The sequence below is a fragment of the Asterias rubens genome, chromosome 8 (genome assembly GCF_902459465.1).
Source record: "Asterias rubens chromosome 8, eAstRub1.3, whole genome shotgun sequence".
Classification (NCBI taxonomy): Eukaryota; Metazoa; Echinodermata; class Asteroidea; order Forcipulatida; family Asteriidae; genus Asterias; species Asterias rubens.
The window spans coordinates 21,430,621-21,438,045 of NC_047069.1; the positions used below are offsets into that span (position 1 = coordinate 21,430,621).

The 7,425-nt window shown below is 37.4% G+C and overlaps 1 protein-coding gene across 1 annotated transcript in view; it reads right to left on the bottom strand.

Moving 5' to 3' along the window:
• LOC117293459 (short transient receptor potential channel 4-like) overlaps positions 1-5,936 on the bottom strand; it is a 58,096-nt gene extending 52,160 nt beyond the window's left edge. Inside the window, exon 1 of the mRNA XM_033775803.1 lies at positions 5,180-5,936. The gene's annotated coding sequence lies outside the window, so the exon portion shown is untranslated. The remainder of the gene's footprint in view (positions 1-5,179) is intronic.
• Positions 5,937-7,425: the final 1,489 nt, after the last annotated feature.

Here is a 7,425-nt window from a genome sequence, read left to right on the forward strand (position 1 = left end):
CCAACAGCCGGAACCTGAGCCTGAAAGCTAATGTTTTGAAGAAGTCCAAGACACATGAAACCCGTGTTATCAATCCAAACTCAACCCAGTATAACCCCCTCAATTAAAACATTCTTCATTTGAAACTCTACTCCAAACAGATGCCTCTTGTTTCAGTTGCAAACTATATGCCTCCCATGTATACGGTTGGTTTGACTGGACCAGTCATGAACACGGTGAAATTCCAGCATAATGTCCAAACGAAATGTCGGATAATGCAATAAATCAATCACTATGTTATAATAAATCTTGCCCATGATCGAGTTGTTGTTATCACACGACTGGTCAGCTCAGGGGCCAGCTACGGGGTCAGCCTATTGACCAGTCTAAGGGGTCAAGAAACCGACCTACATTCCGTTCACATCTTTACTTATTTATTTGTTTGTTTGATTGTTTGTTTGTTTGTTTATTTTATGGACTACAATTGTTGTCGTTCGTTGTTCATTTGTTTATTTATTAAAGCCATTGGACCCTTTCGGTACAAAAAAAAAAAAAAAAAAAAAGTTCACAGATTTACAATTAACTTACAGGGTTTACAGAAGGTAGTGGTGAAAGACTTCTCTTGAAATATTACTCCATGAAATGCTTTTATACTTTTTAAGAAAACAGTAAAACAATATCAATTCTCGATAGCGAGCATTACAGATTTATTTTAAACACACGTCATGCCACGGCGAAACGCGCGGAAACAAGAGTGGGTTTTCCCGTTATTTTCTCCCGACTCCGATGACCGATTGAGCCTAACTTTTCACATGTTTGTTATTTTTTTGATATAGAAGTTGTGGTACACGAATTGTGGGCTTTGGACAATACTGTTTACCGAAAGGGTCCAATGGCTTTAATATAGAAATAGATTACGGAGTTTGGAGCGAACTGATAATGAGTCAGATTGTTCAAAAACATTGATCTGGTTTAATGTGTACAATCTGACTCAGCTCCTGACCAGGAATTTACTGGATTTCTTGTTTAGTGGTGCCCGTAAATAAAAATCAATGGAACAGGTTAGTGCTAATGTAATAGACCATTTCCATGAAATATGTAAATTTGTCTTATAAGGGTGTGCGCACTAACACTATATATATATGCTGGTGGGCCAAATGAACCAACATCGCTATGGGGTTGACGTGGTGTGATACTACGCAATAGTGAGTCTGCCTATATCATGTTTATTGAAAGGCAGAGTCATATACAAACTGTGCATCTCTAGCATGCTTAGTTCAGTACTTAATTTAAACACATACCAGCATAATTTATTTCAAACCATAATTCGACATTAAATTTCTTGACTAGTTAATTAATTTTGTGGTGTAGCGGTAGCCCAACAACCCCACCAATCATTGGTGTACGCACAGACGCGTGAATTTATTACATCGGAAGGGCTAATTATAAAAGGCAAAGTTTACCGTTGGCCGTCCTCCATTTTAAATTAAATATTGATAAATTTGTTTTAAACAGTGTTTCGTACTTGATTTATACTTCAAGTCGTTAACATTATCAATATCATAGAATTTGCCAAGAAAAACCTGCTAAAAATGAGAATCCATGACCAAACTTCACCCACATTTAAGGAAATTTCATATGACAGTAACATATTTCCCATCTCCGTTGTAACAATTATTCACATTACGTTTTCTGCTTCGTCTTGTCTCTACGTTTATAGTTTGACTGTCTAAAGGCTGACTTCTATAAAGACACTGGACACCTGGTGTATCTCAACATAATAAGCACAAAATAACAAACCTGTGCAAAGTTCAACGTCGGTGATTTTGGTATGATAACACGGTGTGTTTTTAAACTTCATGTGTTTTGTATGGGCCTTGTGTGATGTATAAATGGTGTACTAACACTGGCCAATAAAAACAGATAGCTAATGACGGCAGCCATTGCTCAACGCAGGCATTATAATGGCCTGGTGCCCGAGTTGGTTGGAACACATGATCACCATCAGGGATCCGACCATCTACATGAACAGGTGCTGATGGTTCGTTTGAATAAAACAAAGAGAGAGAGGAAAACAAAACACTAGAAATTATATCAATGATACAGTATTTATCGCAGACTAGTTTCCGTAATGAATTTACCAGGTGAGCAAGTTTTAAAGATTAAAGACAACACGTATGTACGTTTTCAAAATACGTCGATGGCGTTTCTTGAGCAGTTTCAATACTTACTTTATTTAAGCGTATCTTCATTTATTCTAGAAAACCATGAGAGAATTTTGAAATAATAAGTTATCTCTAAAACTGACGCACCTTTCAGTTCTTGTGATCAAAACGTCATAATGTCTGAAAGTGTTTGATTTCAAGTGTCTGTATCTCAACTGCAGATGCTTTCAAGCAATGTCTGCCAACAAATCAGATGTATTACCAATCAGATTATGATGTTTATGCAAAAAGTACATCTCAACTTCGTAAAGTGCAGCTTTCCCCTACATAAAAACATATCGCGCAATCAGAACGTGTGCCATCAAAATGCATGACCCAATTGTGAAAGATGTTGCTGTGCAGTGATGGGTGAGATCGGTAGTCCTGCTTCCTTTGCCTTCAATGGAATATATCACACATTGGCATTACAGGCCATATTAATTATACACATGACACATAAATGGGAGGAAGGACTTAATTCAAAACTTGAAATATTCCAAGAGCTTTGTTTTTAAATATCACCGGGAGGCCTACAGAGTCGACAAAACGACAACCTATCAATTAAAATAAATAAAAGCCTAAATCTTACTGTTCTGATTGTTGATGTCTGATTCTTGAGGCAGGGGTGATAAGATGGGTCATTCGTATTTTCTTTTAAATTTAACATTTCATAAAGTGGAGATGGGCCTCCGAAGTATTTAAACTTAGTAGTGATTAAATTAATGATTTAAACAAATCACAAATTCTGTCAAATACCATCAATAGTCAATGCTAATTTACTTTCAAGCACAATCTAACTATGCTCTGCTTCACAGGAGAGCTGCCCGTTCCCGAAAGTGCTCACTAATGGAATAATGCATAATATTAATATATTAATGGAAACAAGACAGCCCACCACAAGACACATATAACATGATTGAATAGCTCATCTGAGATAATCGCGTGTAAATCTTTAAGGTAGCCTATTTGACGGAGTAAAGGGTGTGTCACCAATGAGGTGCAGACCTTCACAAGCGAGGAAGAATAAATCGTAATCCATACATCTGTAAGAGACAGTGATGTGTGGTTTTCAACAGCCATGGTACCTTGTAACAAGAAGGGAAGTGCTGTCAGACGGGAATAATATAGAGATTGCACTTTTCTAATACGCTGCCTTGATGTCACAGTAATTAATTAGTTACTTTAAGAACATATCTCATCCGTACCTATTCTGACAGCAACGAACAATTTATACAACAATACGTGCTTCGTCCTGCGTTATCTGAATATGACATTAGTAGTTAACGGTGCACCAATAGTTTGTGTTAAGGGGTTGTGGTGGTGTAGGGGTGGGGCCTAACGGGTCCGGGTAACGGTTTGGGTCCAGGGGCCTGCCTCGTGGCCCCGAGGTGGGGTTCAAAGCGAAGCCCCATGAAATCCAGAAAAGTACAAACACTATTGTAATAGTGTTTGTGCTTAAAAGCACTTCTGATCCAAATTACTTTTACAGATAATATTTCTATAATACCATACTGTGGTAATACCAACGAATCCCACAAATCAATCGGCTGATCATTAAACTAGGGAGAAAACAAAATTGTGTGTTGAACAACCAAATATATTTCAATTGTTTGAAGGTGCATTATGTTTGTATGCACCGGTGGAGGGTGGTAAGTATAGTGAACGATCGTGATCGCGTACCACTTCCGTGGACACATTAGATCTAGCAATATCAATTTTTTTTTTTTTTTTTTTTTTTTTTGGGGGGGGGGGGGGGGGGGCACAGTTTTACTTGAGAATACATGCTGGTAGGAATTATTATGCCAGCACGTTTTCAAGTAGAAGGCCATGTTTCATAAACGGTAATTACAAGTCAAGGTTCGGATCAAACGCTACCCTTAAAGAAAGTGGACACTATTGGTAATTTATTTAAAATAATTATTAGCATAAAACCTATTTTGGTAACGAGTAATGGGGAGCTGTTGATAGTATAAAACACTGTGAGAAACGGCCCCCTCTGAAGTGACGTAGTTTTCAAGGAAGAAGTAATTTTCCACGAATTTGATTTCGAGACCTCAAGTTTAGAATTTGAGGTTTTGGAATCAAGCATCCGAAAGCACACAACTTCATGTGACAAGGGTGTTTTTTCTTTCATAGTTATCTCGCAACTTTGACGACCAATCAAGCTCACATTTTCACAGGTTTGTTATTTTATGGATATGTTGAGATACACCAGGTGAGAAGACTGGTTGGTGACAATTACCAATAGTGTCCAGTGTCTTTAAACGAAATTTATGCAGACTCCAGTCTAAATCATATTGAGCCATTCATTCTTACAAACCCGGATCAACGGATGTAAAGTCACATTAAACAGGAATCAAACTATTTGTGTTTAAACAGAAAGAAAAAAACATTGACGATTGCGGAAGATGCCGACCCATACACATAATATCTCCTGAGTCCCTGTTACAACGGTGCGTTACAACAGTTGTAGTCAAACGAGATGATTGAATGACTGTACTGGAAGTTATTCAATGAGATGGTTGTATGTCAGAGGTCACAAATCAATAAAGTGCATTATTATTCACGTGGACAACTGAATTGAGTCAATGATACGGGTATGTGAACCCTTTAATTCATCTACATTATGACGTAGTGTAGAAGGTAAACTGATCAAACCTACTGAAATATTGAGATATTCGGCAGCTGGGCCCACTTTAGTAAAAATGCTTCAGCAGAAAATATGTTATCACTTGACAATTGCTGCTAAGCAGAAATGAGCAGGATACCAGACACCAATTGTACTGTACGTGTTCCTTGCTCTATTATGGTGACACAGTTTTGTTGTGCTTTGCTACTTGTTGTGGAAATATGGTCTGGCCCCATTACATAACAGCCATTAACATTACTGTGTTTTTAGGAAACACCACATACACCATATTTAGTGACACCACTGGAATGTGTCATTATAATGTTACCCATTATAGTACTAAACGTCTCCAATATTGTGTACTTACTGTTTGGAGTACTTTGTGCTAGAAGGAAGAATTCAAATTCTTTAAGTTGAGGTATCCCTGAACCATGCATGTATTACGTGAATCTACCACTCAGTACCAAACAGTTCACGTTCTGTCGTTCACAACGTAAGTTCTATCACCAGAAAGCCTACCCAGATAAAACTACAGCAGGTCAGTTTTAACCTTTCTCTGTGGTTAACGACTGTAGATGGCTCACTGATCAATGTAAACTATCCATTTACCAGCACAAAAACCCACTAGTAAACACTGTGTGGTTCTCTATGCATACACTTACATGGTCAACATGTGCCGGTATATTCTTGAGTAGCTGTCGAGCTAGTGCAATATTTAGTGTTCATACAGCGTGTCAATCGCAACCTTGGAGGTTGTTGTAGTTGATGTAAACACCAGCACACTTACTGCCAGTACATATATTCACCCAAGAAAATTAATATGTATCACTATAGAGCTAGGACCCGAAATCATCATAAACATCCACGGGAAATATCACACAATCACCGAGGTTGTCGCTATACCATCCGACTCTGTAATACGAGTGACCGAGCAGTGGTGGTGGTGTACGACGTGTCACACCGTAGACTATTGGTACACATGATGTAACGTTCACCTTAGACAGACAGGGATAGTCGCTGATGAGACCCTGTGTTGTAAGAATCATTTCAATTAACTTCTTTGTTGAATTGTGAATTGATTGTTTGTGTTCCACGGACCTCGTTGTGTTTGACGTCTCGTGTTCACTTTCTAACTGACAATCTGATTGTGAGCGCTGCCTCAAAACATCCCTACCAATCAATCGATGTATGCACGCACCATGCGCAGCTAGGCCTGTGCATGAGCAGTCACCAGGCATGCTGTATACACTGGGCAGGTACGCATCACAATGAATGGTAGCTACGAACTGGCTCATGGCATTAGGACACGCGCATAATAGTTCAAACATCAGGGCAATAATAATAGAATAGTTCAAACATCAGGGCAATAATAAAAGCAACTTTTTAATAAAATTGCCATTTAAAAGGTTGTTGAAAACAAAAGGCATCCGTAAGAAATTTACAGTAGGACGGTCCATTAAAATGCTCTTACCAGCCATATAGTACTGTAATTACTGAAAAGCGAACAACAATTAAAATTAATTCAATTAAATTGAATACAAAATAATAGGAAACATTTTTTTTACGGAATTTTGCTTGACAATGTTTTTTTTTTTGACGCCTGTATTTCTTATGACATGGCGTTTTTGTTTGTTTGTTTGTTTGTGTGTTTATTTGTTTGTTTGAATTGTTTGTTTGTTTGTTTGTTTATGTGTTTGTTTGTTTGTTTGTTTGTTCGTTTGTTTGTTTAATTATTTAATTGTTGTGTGTGTTTGTTGCTTTCAGTTTGTTTTTAATTTCCTAAGGTTCGAATGCGCCATTATGTGAATACCCCCCCCCCCCACTCTTACAAAGGGGATGGGGGAATTAATTTGCGGTTTGCATTGCCTTGTTGCCATAATACTATTATGAATTACGTACGTAATATTATTCAAAACGAAGTTATAATAAACAATCGTTAGGAAAATAACCAAACTCAATCAAAACAATTTATACTTTTCAGATGGATATATCATCAGTGTTTATAATTGACCGATAAAACACCAAATAGTTTGACACTCAAGGAATGACAGACATATGTTGGCCTTCAAACTAAACAAAATAAAACAATAATATTAGTTAATGATAATCAAACAACGCTGTTATATTATGGTATTCACCCTTTGATTTTATCCCATCAGGAGTCAGCAAGGCTATATCAATTGTTGTAATTACAAATGCAATAAGTCTTAACGGGATAATTCAATACTACATTAAGCAACCATTTCAGCAGGTGATGTCCACGTGTGTGTGTGTTACGCTTCCCGCAGTGACCTGGCATGTCAAAGCTATCAAATAGAATCTAGCAGCCGATCAATTCTGTCAAGTCAAATCATTTATTTGATGCACGTAATAAAAAACAAGCCTTTTCGTATTCATCAAACGATATAAAAAGACATGTACAGAATATGAACTCAAATTACACAATTCTCAAATAATACAGTCAATATATAAAGTCAGGATTTAAAAAGGTGTGTGTTGTCATGGTAGCACGAGTCGTACTTCTCATGTACGTGACTTCGCCTTCAACTGGGCAATAACAGACCCAAGTGGTAAGTTTTTGGTAAAAACAAAATTATAACTAGATTCGACATC